Below are 8,392 nucleotides of genomic sequence, written 5' to 3'. Positions count from 1 at the left end.
CTCCCGCAGCAATGGAGGAACCCCGAAGCAAGGTCTGACAGGTTTTTATACCCCCTATCTGTCCTCCCCCTCCTACGAGGGCTTGGCTCACAATCTCACCTTTTTTTACTGCCCTGGAGCGCCGCTAATTAACCGCAAAACCGCAGACATTCCACTTTCCGAATCCAATCAGCGCAATACACATTCCAATCCCCACTTGACCCGACAGCCGCCCCCTGCCGTTTCTCTTCACTCTGGTGCGAACGTGCCTCTTGCCTGCAGTCTTTCCTCCCTCCTGCCGTCCCTCTCCACTCTGGTGCGAGTGTGCCTTCTGCCCATCCTCCCTCCTGCCACCCCCCCAAGGCTGCCCCATGGTGCACAGCGCTCTCCCCTAGCAAACATGGTTCGTTTGAGGCCTTCACTTCTCCCTGCCTTCTCACACTGCTGTTCCTGAAGAAAAACCACTTCATGTGAGGAAATGTTAATTTTGTCTCATTTCACAAGAAAACTAATCGTTGTTTTTCGAGGGGATAAAAGGGGTAGCACCAGGTATAATCCCACGCCCACATAAAGAAGGAGTAATTACATTCTTTAGGTAACAGGCCGGAAAGTTGCTATAGTTTTTCGGTTAGAGCAGAAAGATTGTCGTGGTTTGGATTGCCCAGTGTTAAAGAGACTATGTGCAGTCCCAGAAAGGAAAACCAGGAAGATGTTAGCTGCACCGGGTGAGAATTCGTGTGCTGGTCAGATATGCGGCTCATTCCTAGGCCACGCAACCGTGAATTGGGGTCATGGGGGCCCCATTCATCACAGTTTCAGGGGCCTTTCTAGTGCAGACTATGAAACATTACATAGCAAAATGAGACCCTGTAAAGAAATGGGACATTTTGAAGATAGATGTGTTTATCCTTTAGTTGGAGTCAACAAGATCTTCTTGATACCTCTTTAATCTGCTATTGAGGACTGAATGCCTAACTGTTGTTTGCCTAGGCATCTCTGGGGGAGAGGGGCAAGGGAAGAAAGTGACGTCATGATGTCACACTGTCAATCCGATGGCTTCCATACTTGTGTCAGACCTTGGGAATCCAAGGGCAAAAGGACAAGCTTTGTGTGGTGACATCACAGCATTTGTGTCATCTTTTTTCTATCCTCCGGACCACAGGCAGTCACGGACAGTTGAGGGGCCGAGGGCTTCCTGAGCGGCGCTCCAGCCAGTAGGAAATCATCAGGGAATGGTAAAGTCCCCTGCAGTATGTGAGTAAAGTATGTAAATAAAGTTTAAGGCCCAGTAAGCAAGCTACTACGGTAGATAGAGATGAAAGAGAGATAGATGAGAGATAGAGACAGAGACGTAGATTTTGCTGATTTCATTGCTAACTTGACTCGGATTTCAGTATGGCTGTGCAGCTCTGTGATGTGGGATAAAACTTGCCCCGTCCATTACATTAGGGAAGCTTTCCTGAAGACAGAAGGTAACCTTGTTGCTGTCAGATGCCAGGACTGAGCCATTTTTAACAATTTTTTTTTTTAATTCTCAAAATTGTCACCTCTCAAAAGGTGTCGTCTTCAAGGGCTGTTTCTTCCAGAGCAGATAATCTGGAAACCAGTCGCCCCTTATCTACTTCCCATGCCATTTTTACCTCTTTAGATTAGTGTTTTGTAAGTCAGCCAAAACTGAATAGCTGTTCGATAGGATGGTACAACTTCTTAGATGAAACTGAAATATTCAGCCAGTTTCCCAAAGCACCTTTTTTTGTCCTGTCTCTGCAGGTAAAGAAGCCTTCCGGGTCATCTCATGTTGAACATCTGTTGGTGTGTTTCTTACAGTGGAAAGGAGGAGGAATAGCCAAAGAAGCCGCAATTGTTGCAAGGTTACAGCAGAGGGGGAAAATAGCTGGAAATACTGGGCTGGAGGCGTGTGCTGGCACTGGATGTGAAGTCCGGTGAAAGGAAGTGATAATCTGAGTCAAAGTGAGAAGCTCAATCAGACAGGGATAACAGCAATCTGACCGGACAAAAGGAGAGCCGCGCGTCTTTGATCGCTGAACGGCTAAGACATGACAGGGAGCAGAGGGGAGAGGGGGCTGCTGCTCATGATCCTGGGGGCTCTTTGCAGGTTTCTTTATTCTTATAGCCTGCAGACCATCTCTCAGATTTGGGACTGAAGACCATGTTATCAATCAATCTGTCCTATCTCGGCAGCAAGATTCAGAAATAGTGAAGGGATCTCTCTCTCTTTATGGTCCCTGTCCTTTGGGGGCCTCCAGGCTCTCTCTCACTTCACACCCCTGCTTTTTCATTGCCAAGACCTGCATTTCTCAGCTTGCTGCTGCCCTTTTCCAAGCAGCGGAGCAAGGCAGGGAGGCAGACCGGAATAGGAGTTGGTAAAAAAAGGGACCCAGGAAAATGGGATCCAAGGACAGTCCAATACTTTGGTCAGGTGTAGCAATACAAGAGTGAAGGGAGGTGCAAAACACGGCTCAGGACAGGACTTCACCCTGCTGCTCAGAGGTTTTGCTCGAACCCAGTGTCCTTAAAGGTTCTGCTCCATTGCGTGGTCTCTCCTTCTCCAGAGAGGCCCCTCTGGTCCAGACTCATTACCAGGCAACCAGTCTGCCCTGTAGCCCCATCTCTGCTCCCTCGGAGATGCCCCAGTTTGCCACAGTCCTCACATGGAGGCCAGAGGGGGGTGGCTTTGAAAGACACTGGCGAGGCTGCCCCACCCCTCTTGTGCGTCCCCCCCAACTCTGATGCCACTTTTGGACCCATGTGCCCCAGGCTGGCAGAAAGAAGGGAAATTCTCCTCTGAGGGGACAGGACTTGGGCCTGCTAATTGGTGGGCAGGAGATGGCAGCTTGAGGTGGCCCGAAGGGGAAAGGAGAGTCAAAGTGCCCAAGAGGCCCAGGAGAAAAGCAAGTCGGCCCCTCTGGCCCCTCTGTGTGCTTTGTGCCACCTGATTGTGCTTTTGTGTTGCTCAAAATCAGACACTTTCCCACATGAAAGGCAGAGGCCAAAGGCTACCAAGGGTTGCCACTGCTGGCCCTGGGAGAGCCACCATCCTTGTTTAGGTTCTGAAGGAGGTTGTTTGGGGCCTTTGCCCGGTTGATGAGGGAACGAGGTCTCAAGACTGCCTACGAAGCGCCTGCCTTTCTCAGCACCAGGCTGGGAGACCTTCCTGTTCCGCCTGCCAGGCACGAAGGCCTCTCCCAAACCCTGGGCATGGCGGGGCGCCATTGACAGGCCCCTGCCCCCCAGACTGCTTCCTGTCCACAAGGGGCTTGCAGGGGAAAAAAGACGCCAGGCGGACTGGCTGGTGTTGGAAAGGGGAGGCTGAACTAGCTGGATGTTCTTCCACATCTCACCTTCTTCCCCCGGTCAGGACCCAGGAGGCACAGAGAGACCTTGAGGAGCAGGAGAGCTCTCATGATGGGGATGCCTCTTGTACCTCAGGGGTAAGAAAGGTTTGGCAAAGTGGCTGCTGGGACTTCATGCCTCAAGTCCAGGGGGGTGATTCCTGGGTCCTTTAGACATCTGATCCCCCTGGACTGCCATCTGGAAAGGGCATCCGAGCTGCCAGAGGTCAGGTCACAGCTGGTGGAGGGACATCCAGTGACGAAAGGGTGATTGAGGAAGGGGCTGAGTGCCTAAGTGTCCCTATTTTCCTGACCTTGTCCGAGGCAAAAGGAGAGAGGGATGCGTCTTCCAAATGCCTGAAGAGTCTTTGGGAAAAGGTTGCCAAACGCCTCTCCTTGGGCATAGCCTGTTTTGAGAACGGCTGCTCCCTATTCTGGAAGCAATGTCCCCTTAACGTTAAGGCTTCCGAAGGCGCTCTTGCTAGGGGGCTGAACCTTGTGCCCTAGGCCTTAGCCATCCTACTGGGATGCAGAGAGCTTTGGATTTATGTCTTAATACGAATACATGTTATTTGCAGGATTCAGTGGAAGCCTAGGGATCCTCCAGGACCCACACCCTGAAAGATGTGGAGATCGTTCCCGATTGGGCAAGGTATCTGCTCTCATCTGAGGGATTCTGCAGCCCCAGGAAGATGGCTGTAGTAACGTCTCGAATTAAAAAGGGCATGGGTAACGTCCACACAGAGGAGGGATAGATTTCTCTTGGATGCATGGTCAGCCCCCGGGACAGGGAGCTTCTCTCTGTTCTCCTTAATCAATGGGATGGGGGGGCCATTTGGGGCCAAAGGGGGACCAGATGATGAAGGCCCCTGAGCATGGAGTGCATGCTTAAAGCACAGTAAAGTAAGCAAGCTTCTGACAAGGTAAAATGACACAGCACAAAAGGAAAACGGAGAGGTGGGAAAAGGAAAACAAAATCCCTTCAACCAATACTCCAGCCCAGCCAGTCGCAAGGGCTACTGCTTGGCTGATTGTGGAGAGTCCTAAGCCTGTGAGTCATCTTCTTAGGGAGATTCACCTCCTTTCCTTCTCCACCCTGCTTCTGATAAAAGGGAGGAAACTCAGGTCAAGGCCCTTGCCCTGCCAGCTGACACACTTCCTAGAGCATGTGTGTGGCCACTCTTGTAGGAGGACCCATGCCAAGTTTTGACTTTGGGGCCTTTTAATCTCCCCAGTTCTCAGGAAACGGAGCTCCAGAGGCAGGGGCTCCACATGATGGAGGAGGTCTCCATTCGTTCGGTAAGTCGTGGGCAGCTGGGAAGGGCCCTTTGCCGCTGACTGGCGGCCTAAATGGATGTGGCCCCTTACCCACGCCTTTCATTTTTCAGCTTCATCCTCTCCGCCACCCTGCTGCTTCCAGGCAGGGCATTAAGAGGGAAAGAGTGGAAAGCCTACTTTTCCCGGGGATGGGTGGGGTAGGGGTGGGGGTTCCTTTAACTCAGGGGATGCATCAAGCAACAGAAGCCCTATTCCAGTCAGGCGCCCTGCCTTCGATAGTCCTTTATTCCAGAGTCCCCAGGTTCCACGGACATAGAAATTCGGAGTCTCCTTTCCCTTTGTGTCCACAGAGGAGTCATTGTCATTCACAGGATTCCACCAAAGGCGGCAGAGACCACACCGGTGACCTCAGCGCCCTGAAGGAGGAGGCCTGGGACCCGAGTCTCATTTCGGAGAGGTGCCTACTTTTGGCTGTACAATCATTGAGGAACTGTCACCCCTTGCCCAGGACTCACAGCGGAAAGACATTAGGTCTTTTCCGCTCACTAATTTAAAACAGCGTTTGGTAGAAACCTTGCAAGGTGGTGGCTATTGTGGATAGAAATACGTCTCTTCTGTCTTCTGACAGTAGAGTGAAGGAGCTCTGGGGAAGCTGGTGTGCTGTGGGTGTGAGACAAAATGTCACCTGACCAGTTGATGGCGGAGAGACCTCTCCAGAGACAGAGGGGCCCTTGGTTGGATCCTGCACGGTTCTGTCCTAGCTCTACTTCTCTGACCTCCTCCAGAACCGTAATTTCAGATAACTCCCTTTCCTCAAACTGACCCCTAATCTAGGTCTAATCATCCTCTATCTCTCCGCTCAACAGCAGGTCCAGCGGAAAAGGTTCTGCTAAAACCTGGTCCCGCAATACGGCAACCTCTTTGCGGGAACGTCAGGTAAGGCTTGACACCCAGGCTTAAACTGAAGACTTCCCCAGAGAAGGACCTATTGCTGCAGCCTCCAATTCAGCCCTCCCCTGGAAGAATTGTCCTTTCACCATCCCATTCCATTTCCCCTTTCTTTTGTCTCTTTTTTTTTTATAATATTTTATTGAGATTTTAAAGATACCTATTTAAAAGTTAGAAATTAAAAGGAAAATTTGAAATACAAAATAGAAAGAAAAGGAAAAGAAAAAGTGAGATAAAGTAAAAAGAGAAAAGATATGAAAAATAGATAACTTCCAATCTATCTCTTGTCCTAGAAATGATAAGGCTATCATAAGTGCTAGCTTGTAATACATGAAATAGGAATAATTCTTTGTCTAAATATATCCCATTACGTTTATAATCTAATTTTCAAATCCGCATGTAAGCTTAACCACACCTGCCTTTTGCAAGTAGTCCTTCAATGGTTTCCATTCTCTTAGGTAATAGTTATGTGAGTTTTCTTTTAATAAGCAAGTCAGTTTATCCTTTTCGGCCATATCCATCAGTTTTAACAACCATTCTTGTATTGTTGGTAGTGTCTGGGTTTTCCAAAATTGTGCATAAAGAAGTCTTGCTGCGGTAATCATGTATTGAGTAATTCTAATAAGATGTTTTCCTATTTGAAAGTCCATTATCCCCAACAGGAAGAGTTCTGGTTTAAATGGGATCTGTATTTGTAGTATGTAGCTCTGCATCAAGGTTTGTATTTGAGTCCAACATTTCTTTGCAATTTTACATGTCCACCACATATGGTAAAACGATTTCTCTTGTTGGATACATTTCCAAGAAACGTTGGAAATTGTCCCATACCTCTTTGATAATCTTTGGGGTGTCATGTACCATCGATACATCATTTTATAGAAGTTTTCTTTCGAGTTATAACATAAAGTAAATTTTAATCCTTTAGACCACATATTTTCCCATTGCTGCACATGTATATTATGACCAATATTTTTGCCCATTTAATCATGCATTCCTTGACTTGTTCTTCCACCATTTCTTCTCTCAACAGTAATTCATAGCAAATTATTCATTTTGCTATGAAATGTTCATCTGTTTCATATAATTGGATTTCAAATTCTGATGTATTCTGTTCAAATCCAAATTCTTTTTTATCAGTTTAAATTTTTTCTTTGTATTGCATATAAGAAAGGCATTGAAAGGTATATCTTTCTAAAACCAATTGTTCTTTTGATTTAATTTTATATTCTCCTTGTTCTTTTTCTAATAAGTCTTGGTATCTCATCCATTTATTTTTATCTCTTGTTTCAGTTCTATAGAAGGCTTCTTGTATAGAGGTCCACAGCGGCATCTTAAGGCATAAAAGTGGTCTACCTTTAGTCTAAACTTTTCATAGAGATCTTCTAATATAGTGATTTTTAAAGTCCACATTAACTTTAACTTTATCATACCACAAATATCCATACCATCCAAATCTCAAATTGTGACCTTCCAAGTTTAATAATTTTTCATTTCTCAAGGTGATCCGTTCTTTAAGCCATACTAAACAGCAAGCTACACAGTACAATTTCAAATCGGGAAGACCCAAACCACCTCTTTCTTTCACGTCGTGTAAATCTTTATATTGTATTCTTCGTTTTTTCCCTTGCATATATAAACTTAGAGATGTCACGTTGGCATTGTTTAAAGGGTGCTTTTGAACTCAATATCTGGAAAAGATATAAAATTCATGGCAAAATATTCATTTTCATCACCAATATTCTTCCTAATAGCGATAATTGTAGCTTTTCCCACCGATCTATGTCTTTTTTAATATCTGTCCAAAGTAGAAGATAATTATTCTGAAATAAAGCAGCATTCCTCAATGTCAAATATACTCCCAGAGGTTTTATTTTTTTCTCTATCGCAAATGCAGTTAGTTCATTCAGTTTCTTCTGTTGGTAAACATCCATATTTTTAGTTAAAACCGTTGTTTTTGCTATGTTTACTTTGAACCCTGCTAGCGACCCAAAGTCTCTCAATTTTTGCATTAACGATTCAATCCCATCCAATGGGTTTTCTAAGGTAATGACTAGGTCTTCAATAGAAGCTCTTAACTTATATTCTTCTTTTTTAACTCTTGTTCCCAAAATGTTGTCATCTTGTCTAATATCTCTAAGTAATACTTCTAAAACCAATATAAATAATAAAGGAGACAAGGCACATCCTTGTCTCGTACCTTTTTGAATTTCACATGCTTTAGTAAAATCTCCATTAAGAATTATGTTTGTGGTTTGTGGTATGTATATTGATTTAATCCATTTAACAAGTTTTCCGCAAATTTCATAAAATCCGAAACTTTAAACGTAGAAGGCCAATTTAAATTATCAAAGGCTTTTTCAGCATCCAAAAATATCAAGGCTGCTTGTTTTTCATAGTGTTGTTTCAGGTATTCTAATGTCTCCAGAACTTTTCGAATGTTATCTCTGATTTGTCTTTTTGGTAAAAATCCTGCTTGATCTTGGTAGATAAACGTTAGAAGAATATTCTTCATTCTTTCCGCAAGAATTGTTGTGAATATCTTATAGTCATTGTTCAATAGAGATATTGGTCTATAATTCTTTGTCAAGGTCAGATCCTGTTGGTCTTTTGGAATCAAGGTAATATGGGCTTCTTTCCAAGTTTCTGGCATTACACCTGTGTCCAAAATTGAATTCATAGTCATTTGTAAAGGAAGACAAAGCTCCTCCTCAAAATGTTTATAATAGGCCGCTGATAAACCATCTGAGCCAGGTGCTTTTCTACAATTCATTTACTTAAAAGCAGTTGAAATTTCCTCTAATGTTATGGGATCATGAAGTAATTTTCTCTGTTGA

At 45.1% G+C, this 8,392-nt stretch overlaps 2 long non-coding RNA genes across 4 annotated transcripts; both read left to right on the top strand.

Annotated features, from left to right (window-relative positions):
- Window positions 1-1,141: 1,141 nt before the first annotated feature.
- On the top strand, window positions 1,142-3,490 carry LOC148213666 (uncharacterized). Its single transcript, XR_015794189.1, has 3 exons — window positions 1,142-1,214; window positions 1,750-1,850; window positions 3,359-3,490. It is a non-coding gene; the product is annotated as an uncharacterized LOC148213666 (long non-coding RNA).
- Window positions 3,491-3,836: 346 nt separating this feature from the next.
- Window positions 3,837-5,652, top strand: LOC148213665 (uncharacterized). 3 transcript variants are annotated; one of them, XR_015794177.1, is made up of 4 exons: window positions 3,837-3,984; window positions 4,568-4,631; window positions 4,982-5,067; window positions 5,477-5,652. It is a non-coding gene; the product is annotated as an uncharacterized LOC148213665 (long non-coding RNA). The 3 variants fall into 3 exon arrangements; XR_015794178.1 differs by having other exon boundaries at window positions 4,961-5,067; XR_015794176.1 differs by having other exon boundaries at window positions 4,568-5,067.
- Window positions 5,653-8,392: the final 2,740 nt, after the last annotated feature.

The sequence above is a fragment of the Python bivittatus genome, unplaced genomic scaffold (assembly GCF_059951505.1).
Source record: "Python bivittatus isolate LINGU-HERP-01145 unplaced genomic scaffold, Pbiv_v1 ctg000970_np1212, whole genome shotgun sequence".
Lineage (NCBI taxonomy): Eukaryota > Metazoa > Chordata > Lepidosauria > Squamata > Pythonidae > Python > Python bivittatus.
This window is presented reverse-complemented; position numbering and strand designations above follow the sequence as displayed.